Below are 9,190 nucleotides of genomic sequence, written 5' to 3' on the forward strand. Positions count from 1 at the left end.
CACCACCTTGATATGTGAAAAGAGCAAAACATCACCATATATACGGTAGTTAGAGTAAGGTTGCCAGATTTTTTTCAATGAATCCAGGGACACTTTTCAACTTCAATGGATTTTGTATGGGGCCTGATTTGTAAATCTGGGGACTGTCCCCGGGAAATGGGGACATCTGGTAACCTTAAGTTAGAGGTCTCCCTTTTTGTATACTAGCTGACAATATCGATCAGTTCTGCTGTCTCGGAACAGTGTGGGGAAGGGTCTGCTGTAAATCATAATCATAATGTGATTATTGGGAGGTAACAATGTGTTGTTTCAATCTATGCAAGGTTTTATCTCTTGCATGCAGTGTTTTTTTCTGGGGAGGGGACAATGACGCAGGGGTATGCATACCTCTTAACATTTTGTGAATCTAAGTTTGGCCTCATTGAGGGGCAGTATTTCAATGTGAGTAGGAAAATGAGAGTACTCCTAAACATTTTTTTTTAGAAAAAAAAGCACCGCTTGCATGTACTTGGGAATCAATTCCACTGGCTGTATGAAATGTGTGGAATATTAAAACCCAAGGCCTTGTTACATGATACTGGATAGTGACCCACTATAAACATTAGATAAGGACAAAATGGAAAACACCCACTGATTAATGCATGAAGCATATATACTCTGATAAGGATAAGTGCTTTCTGATAAAGCAGAAAGGTATCTTCAAAAGATAGCAAACAAGCGCCAGTGAAAGTCGAAGATCAGTGCTCTTTAGGTAACATTAAATAATGGTTGGGTGAACTTTCTAAGTCACCTTTCACCAATGGCTGTGCTGGTTGAGATGGGGGAGAAATTTGTTCCAGTTCGTGTTTAAAAGCAAATTTATCAGACTTGCACTTTCCAAAACTGCATGCAGAAACAAGAGTTATCCTTTGAAATTTGCACATATCCGAATTTTGTGATGCAGTACTCCAACCAATGTTTACACACATGGGGGAAATGTACTTTAATGTACAGGGAAATATCATCGGTTGATTCCCATTTTATTGTGTTTGCTCCCAAGAATACAACCATTTTTTTAAGGTCACAGGCCTCACTGCAACAAAGCCCCAGGAGACTTTCCTGAGGTTTGGAAAGTAGATTAGCAGATACGTTTATACTAAAAACGTTAAAGATAAAGGTAAGGGGACCCCTGACCATTAGGTCCAGTCGTGACCGACTCTGGGGTTGCGGTGCTCATCTCGCTTTATTGGCCGAGGGAGCTGGCGTACAGCTTCCAGGTCATGTGGCCAGCATGACTAAGCCGTTTCTGGTGAAACCAGAGCAGCACATGGAAACACCGTTTACCTTCCCGCCGGAGCGATACCTATTTATCTACTTGCACTTTGACGTGCTTTCAAACTGCTAGGTTGGCAGGAGCAGGGACCGAGCAACAGGAGCTCACCCCGTTGCGGGGATTCGAACCACCAACCTTCTGATCGGCAAGTCCTAGGCGTAAGGTAAACAGCATTTCCATGCGCTGCTCTGCTTCGCCAGAAGCGGCTTAGTCATGCTGGCCACATGACCTGGAAGCTGTACGCCGGCTCCCTCGGCCAATAAAGCAAGATGAGTGCTGCAACCCCAGAGTCGGCCACAACTGGACCTAATGGTCAGGGGTCCCTTTACCTTTTATCTAGGGTAGTAGCCACACCACCAATGTGGGTTATGTTATAATGGTGGCTTTCTTCATCCCTATGGCTCACAATTTCTAATAATAATAATAATAATAATAATAATAATAATAATAATAATAATAATAATTTATTTATACCCCGCCCATCTGGCTGGGCTTCCCTAGCCACTCTGGGCAGCTTCCAAAAGAATATTAAAATACTATAATACATCAAACATTAAAAGCTTCCCGAGACAGGGCTGCCTTCAGATGTCTTCTGAAAGCCTGGTAGTTGTTGTTCTCTTTAACATCTGGTGGGAGGGTGTTCCACAGGGAAGGCGCCACTACCGAGAAGGCCCTCTGCCTGGTTCCCTGTAACTTGGCTTCTCACAGTGAGGGAACCGCCAGAAGGCCCTCAGTGCTGGACCTCAGTGTCCAGGTAGAACAATGGGGGTGGAGACGCTCCTTCAGATATACTGGACCAAGGCCGTTTAGGGCTTTAAAGGTCAGCACCAACACTTTGAATTGTGCTCGGAAACGTACTGGGAGCCAATGTAGTTCTTTCAAGACCGGTGTTATGTGGTCTCTGCGGCTGCTCCCAGTCACCAGTCTAGCTGCCGCGTTCTGGATTAATTGCAGTTTCTGGGTCACCTTCAAAGGTAGCCCCACGTAGAGCGCATTGCAGTAATCCAAGCAGGAGATAACCAGAGCATGCACCACTCTGGTGAGGGAGTCCGCAGGCAGATAGGGTCTCAGCCTGCCTACCAGATGGAGCTGGTAAACAGCTGCCCTGGACACAGATTTGACCTGTGCCTCCATGGACAGCTGTGAGTCCAAAATGACTCCCAGGCTGCGCACCTGGTCCTTCAGGGGCACAGTTACCCCATTCAGGACCAGGAAATCCTCCACACCTGCCTGCCTCCTGTCCCCCCAAAACAGTACTTCTGTCTTGTCAGGATTCAACCTCAATCTGTTAGCCGCCATCCAACCTCCAACCGCCTCCAGGCACTCACACAGGACCTTCACTGGTTCTGATTTGAAAGAGAGGTAGAGCTGGGTATCATCCGCATACTGATGAACACCCAGCCCAAATCCCCTGATGATCTCTCCCAGCGGCTTCATGTAGATGTTGAAAAGCATGGGGGAGAGGACAGAACCCTGAGGCACCCCACAAGTGAGAGCCCAGGGGTCTGAGCACTCATCCCCCACCACCACTTTCTGAACACGGCCCAGGAGGAAGGAGCGGAACCACTGTATAACAGTGCCCCCAGCTCCCAGCCCCTCAAAACGGTCCAGAAGGATGTTATGGTCGATGGTACCAAACGCCGCTGAGAGATCCAGCAGAACTAGGAAACAGCTCTCACCTTTGTCCCTAGCCTGCCGGAGATCATCAACCAGTGCGACCAAGGCAGTTTTTTTTTTTTTTTAAAAATATTTTTATTGCTTTTTTCCAGATATAAATATAAAGTCAGATAACGAAAGAAAAAAGAAGAAAAGAAAAACAAAAGAAATCCAACTTTCCATTACATCTTTCCATAACCAACTGGACTTCCCCACGTCTCCCTCACCCTGCTTTCTTTACAATAAAAATATCAGCAAATTAATAGCTTGTTTCATGTGTTATTAATACTTTCAAATAATTCTCTTTTGGGTTCAAAATACTTATTATCAATTTACTTTTGCCCTAAAATAAACACCATATTATTTTAAACGTTAGTCCTTTCATAGTCATATCTTAATTTCCAATATACAAAATCTTATTGCTGGAGCTTAATTTTTCAATTCATGCAAATTATTAGCATTCATATAACTTATAATATTTTTGTAAATAGTCCTTGAATTTTTTCCAGTCCTCCTCCATTGTCTCTTCTCCCAAATCACGGATTCTGCCAGTCATTTCGGCCAGTTCCATATAGTCCATCCATTGCTGCTGAAGCGGTTGAAGGACCTGTGACTAGGATGAGCCAATGAATGTCCTCGTATAGGTCATCAAGCGCTTTATTGTCAATAGAGGCTGACCCGGCTGAGCCAATTAACTGCTGATGCCTTTGCAACTGGCCATGAAGCCTCGTCACTCTGTCTTCTAATAAGCTTGTAAGAAGAGGTATACAGTGTTCGGCAGCAATTCTTCCTAACATGCCTACACTGGCCAGCTGGTCACAGAACTGCTCTCTGTCATCCTCCTGAAGCTCACTTATTTCTTCCTCTTCTCTGGAGGCAACACCATTGGCAGTCAAATTCCTTGTACCATCAGGAGCAGCTAAGTGGCACTGGATGTAAGAATTAAAAACTTGAACAGCATGTTGGGTAAAGAAGCCTTTATGGAAATGTTTGTCATCTTGTACCAACGTAAGCCAGGATTCCAAGAGCTTGTCATATGCCTCCATGTATACCATGTCGTCTTTGTCAAGCACTTCTTCCAAGGCAGCACTTCTCCCAAAAGAGCAAGTGAGGTGTGTGAGGCAGTTAACGAACGAAGAAAAAAGTTCATTTGGAATGGCTGTTAGTATATTGCGAGGAAATACAGTGATCAAGTTGCTGATTATACTTGATATTCCCACTGCTTCAGAGTCCTCTATCTCAATTCCATTGATAGTGTTGAGCAATCCCTCAATGAAGTGAGCTAAGTAATCGACTTGAGAACTTTCGTCTGGAAAAACTGGCCCATGGAGAGAGGCTAGCTGAGCTAGGCACTGCAGCGAGTCTTGTGCCATATCTGTGTCTTCTCTAATTTTTCGATGCACCGTAAAGAAAAGCTCCATAACTCTGCTGTCCAGGAGGGTCTCATGCCCGACCAAGGCAGTTTTAGTCCCACGATGAGGCCTGAATCCCAACTGGAAGGGATCCAAATGGTCCGCTTCTTCCAGGCGTGCCTGGAGTTGTTCAGCAACCACTCGCTCAATCACCTTGCCCAAGAATGGAAGATTTGAGAATGGGCAATAAATGGCTATCGTGGCCGCATCTAAAGATGGTTTTTTAAGAAGCGGTTTAATAACCGCCTCTTTCAGCGGGTCTGGGAAGGCTCCCTCATGGAGGGAAGCATTCACCACCCCACGAAGCCCAGTCCTTCCCGGCTAGCTTTTATAAGCCAGGATGGGCAAGGATCAAGGAGACAAGTGGTTGTTGGAATTCTGCCTGGGTCAGAGGAATGTGCCACAGCGTAGGCACCGGCAGATATTCCTGTCGACCTCCCCGCGTCTGCACTCTGCTGATAAGCAGGCGAGGTCCCGGCGATTCATCTCAGATGTGTGAGAGGAACACACCGATCACCCTCTCTCCCCTTTGGTGTCCCCCAAGAGGGGAAAGAAGCAGACAGAAAACTATTTACATCTTTTATTTCTGTCTCTCATATCAGTACAGAGAAACACGTCTGCACTCGACAACAGCAAGAAGAAACTCCACCCATGTACTTCCAGTACAGGTCATATGACACACACACTGAGCTAACATCCGGTGCTCAGTACAGAATGAACTGCCCCTTTGTTCCCATGGCAACAGTCACAAACATCCTGTCTGGCTTTCCAGCCACAAGCAGCTGACTGAGCTGCTGGAGCCTTTGCTTGCTGCAGCATTGGTGCTTTATGGTAACAGTGGTTGGTTTCACTCGTCCAAGCAGCCTGTCCACATCCTCGGGGGTAACAGATTGGAATTGATCCCACACAACTTGACTAGACAGGACTCTAGCACTCTCCCGCCCCGGCCCTGCTCCCACAATGGAGTCTAACTCTTCTCGAATCTGAGCGACTATCTGCAAAAAAATTTGCAAAGTCATTGCAGGAGATCATGTGGCCCCTACTGGGCCCTGATGGAGCAGGTGGTTCCGCTAAATTGCAAACCACCTGAAAGAGTCTCCTGCTGCTGTTTTCCGCAGATGCAATAGAGGCGGTGAAGAAAGTCTTCTTCGCTGTCGCTATCGCCACTTGGTAGGCTCGACATTGAGCTCTAACCCGTGTCCGGTCAGATTCAGAATGGGTTATCCGCCACCGGCGCTCTAGCAGTCTCAACGATTGTTTCATTGCCCTCAGATCCGTGGAAAACCACGGGGCCGTCCAGGCTCCATGCAATCGGAGAGGGCGCTTTGGAGCCAAACAGTCAATAGCCCTGGTTAACTCCACATTCCAGCGCACCACCAGGGAATCAGCTGAAAGGCCATCAACATGGGATAAAACATCCCCTACCACTCTCTGGAAACCATTTGGATCCATTAAGTGGCGGGGGCGGACCATCTGAATCGGTCCCACCTCCCTGCAGAGGGGAAGGGTCGCAGAGAAGTCCAGTTGCACCAGGAAGTGATCTGACCATGGCACTTCTTTGGTTTCGCTTTTACTTAGTGTCAGATCACCAACATCCATAGAGGTGAACACCAGGTCTAAGGCATGCCCGTGGCTATGAGTTGGGCCAGACTTATTCAGGGACAGCCCCATGGAGGCCATGCTTTCTACGTAGTCCGAGCGGTCCCTTGTAAGGTCGTGTCGGCATGGATGTTAAAATCCCCTAGGACAACCAAACTAGGTGTCTCCAGGAGGACATCCGCCACGACCTGAAGCAGCTCGGGCAGGGAATCCTTGGTGCAGCGGGGAGGTCGGTACACCAATAGGAATCCTGTACTGCCCCTATTGCCCAACTTCCAGAACATGCACTCAGAGAACTGGGTCTTTCCAATAGGACGCCTGGTGCAAACTAATGACTTCTTAAAAATCACTGCAACCCCCCCTCCCCGCCCACAAGGCCTGGGTTGCTGTGCGTAAGAGAAACCTGGTGGACAAGCAGCGGCAAGGACAGGCCCATCTGCTTCATCCAACCAGGTCTCTGTCACACATGCCAGGTCAAATCCTCCATCCACGATCAAGTCGTGGATGGCAGTGGTTTTATTCATCATTGACCTGGCATTGCACAGCAACACTTTCAGGTCATGTGGGTTTCCCTTGCTGATTCCAGTATTCTTCCGGTCAGGACCAGACCTGGAGGCAGGGATAGTCCTCAGACAACGAATAAGCCTGCTTCCTCGGTAATGACATGGTCTGGTCTTAGCGTAACTCCTCCTCCTACCCATGATCACTGAGATCGGTTGTCCCAGTGCATCCCCCCCTGTGGAACCTGCCCCAGCCATTTTGTTTGCTGGGACCCACTACCAGGCACCCCTGACCCCTCCCCTTAAAATCAAATTAAAGCCTATACAAAAAACAAACTAACAGAACAATAAAACTATAAAAACAAAAAACAAAGTTACAAACACAACATAATTAAATTAAACAAATTCCCACACCCAACTGAACACGCACCCCACCCCACACACCCGAGGCCTCCCTGGAGCCCCATAGGCTGCAGAGGGGAGTATGGGGCCCACCCCCAGGCCCAAGGTGGAAAAAGGGCTTCCAGGGGGAGGGGTCCTCCCCAAGACCCATAGGCAGAGTGGCAGCAGCAATGTCCTGGGCTTCCTTGGAGCCTTATATGCTGTGGTGGAGTATGGGGTCCGCCCCCAGGCCCAAGGTGGAAAATGGGCTTCCAGGGGGAGTGGTCCTCCCCACAAACTCACGGCAAAGCTGCCAAAAGAACACATTGTCCTCTGTTCTTTGCTCCTGTGTGAACCCTTATTCCTACGTTCTCTTTAGATCCTCTTTTACTTCACCACCCTTTTCTCTGTCTCTCCTGTCCATTCTTCTTCTCAGGCCCCTGCTTCTTATACTTGGTTGGTATCCATCTGTCTCAGGAGACAGTGGAAGAGTGCGCCTTTGGGGGTGAAGTCAAGCAGTTGGGAGAGTTGCAGCGCCTGCCATGGTTGTAGAGACCAATAAAGGAGAGGCGTGTTTCATTGCAGCTGGGGTAAATGAAGGCATCCAGTTGTGCTGATGTAGGTGTACCGTGACGTTACTTCTTTCTGCACTCTTCCCAGCCATTGTTCCTCCTCTGGCCACTGCTGTAGATACACAACCTGACGCATTGTCTCCAGGTGATGTGGTTGTCTGCAAGCGATTCCCACATGGTGGGGTTGATGTTGCCAGCCTTCATGTCACGTTTGCACACGTCTTTGTAATGCAGAGTTGGTCTGCCAACGGGCCTGGTGCCTGAAGCCATCATCCCAAAGAACACATCCTTGGGGATCCTGTCATCTTCCATTCTGTGGACATCAGCAAGTCATCGTAGACTTCGCTGAGACAGGAGTGTGAACATGGAATGTGGGCTTGGGAGAGCATATCTTTGTTTGAGACTGTCCTGTCATGCGATGCCCACATGATATAGAACAAGTGGAAGGCATTGAGGTGTTACTCTTGACAGCTGCAAGCTGCCCATGACTAAGTAGTGTGCTCAACATGAAAGCCTGGTAGACCTTCATCTTGTTCTTGGATGTTAACATCACATTCACCCGTATGCTTTTGGAGAGGTTAGCCATTGCCATAGCTGTGCCTTTTAACTATGCTCCTTTCAGACACCCTCTCCCTGCCACAAGCACACACTCTGGACTGATCATAGAACTGTAGAGATGTATTATGGTCCTCTGTGCACCAGAAGCAGTTTAGTCATGCTGGCCACACAACCTGAACATGGACAAACACCGGCTCCCTTGGCCTGAAATATGAGATGAGCGCCACACCCCATAGTCTTATGGTCACTAACTGCTCGGAGAGAGGAGTTTTTCAAGACTCAAAAGAATTAAAAATGAATTAAGGGCCACAATGTCTCAAGAGAGGTTGTCTGCACTGAGCATTCTGTACACTGAAAGTGACAAACTGAGACAAACGAATTGTGATGAAGCTGTGGATGATTTTGATATGAGGAAGGCTAGGAAAACAAAACATTTTAGCCTTACAGTGGTGCCTCGCAAGACGAAATTAATTCGTTCCGCGAGTTTTGTCGTCTTGCGAAGCACGGTGTTGGAAAAGTTTTGGAAAAGCTTCAAAAATACCAAAGTCTTCAAAAAACTCAAAAAAGGCTACCACACCGCGTGCTATGAGTTGCTCCTCGAAGTCAAGTCGCAACTGTATTAACGGTTTTTTAAAAAAAGAAACAAACTTGCAAGACGTTTCCGTCTTGCGAAGCAAGCCCATAGGGAAAATCGTCTTGCGAAGCAACTCAAAAAACCAAAAACCCTTTCGTCTAGCGAGTTTTCCGTCTTGCGAGGCATTTGTCTTGCGAGGTACCACTGTATTGTATTTGATGGTTGTAGTTTACTTCTTAATATGTATTTTAAAACTGACTTTTTAATGACAGCGTAGATTCTAAAAGTGCCACACTGCCAGGTAATCATGGTCATGTTATTTACACTTCCCAGGCAATATAATTTGTAAACTCAATGTGTGGGTTTTTTTTTTTAAAGAATAACATTACAACTTCATTCCCCTAAAAAGTAATGCTTATTCCACAAAAGGTTTACAAAGCTCAGTTATTGCAAAAGTTTCTCAGTGTTAATTTTATGCATTTTTTAAAATCACCATGGTATTTAACAATAACATCTTACGTCCTTTAGAGGAGAAATTGAGAATCGTAGAATTTTAAATACCCATCATCATCTCTGGCTTTGTTTCATTTACTTGGAGTCGTGAGGGTGGGGGATTGGGAGAGGCC

Source organism: Podarcis bocagei (genome assembly GCF_964188305.1).
Source record: "Podarcis bocagei genome assembly, chromosome: 4".
NCBI lineage: Eukaryota > Metazoa > Chordata > Lepidosauria > Squamata > Lacertidae > Podarcis > Podarcis bocagei.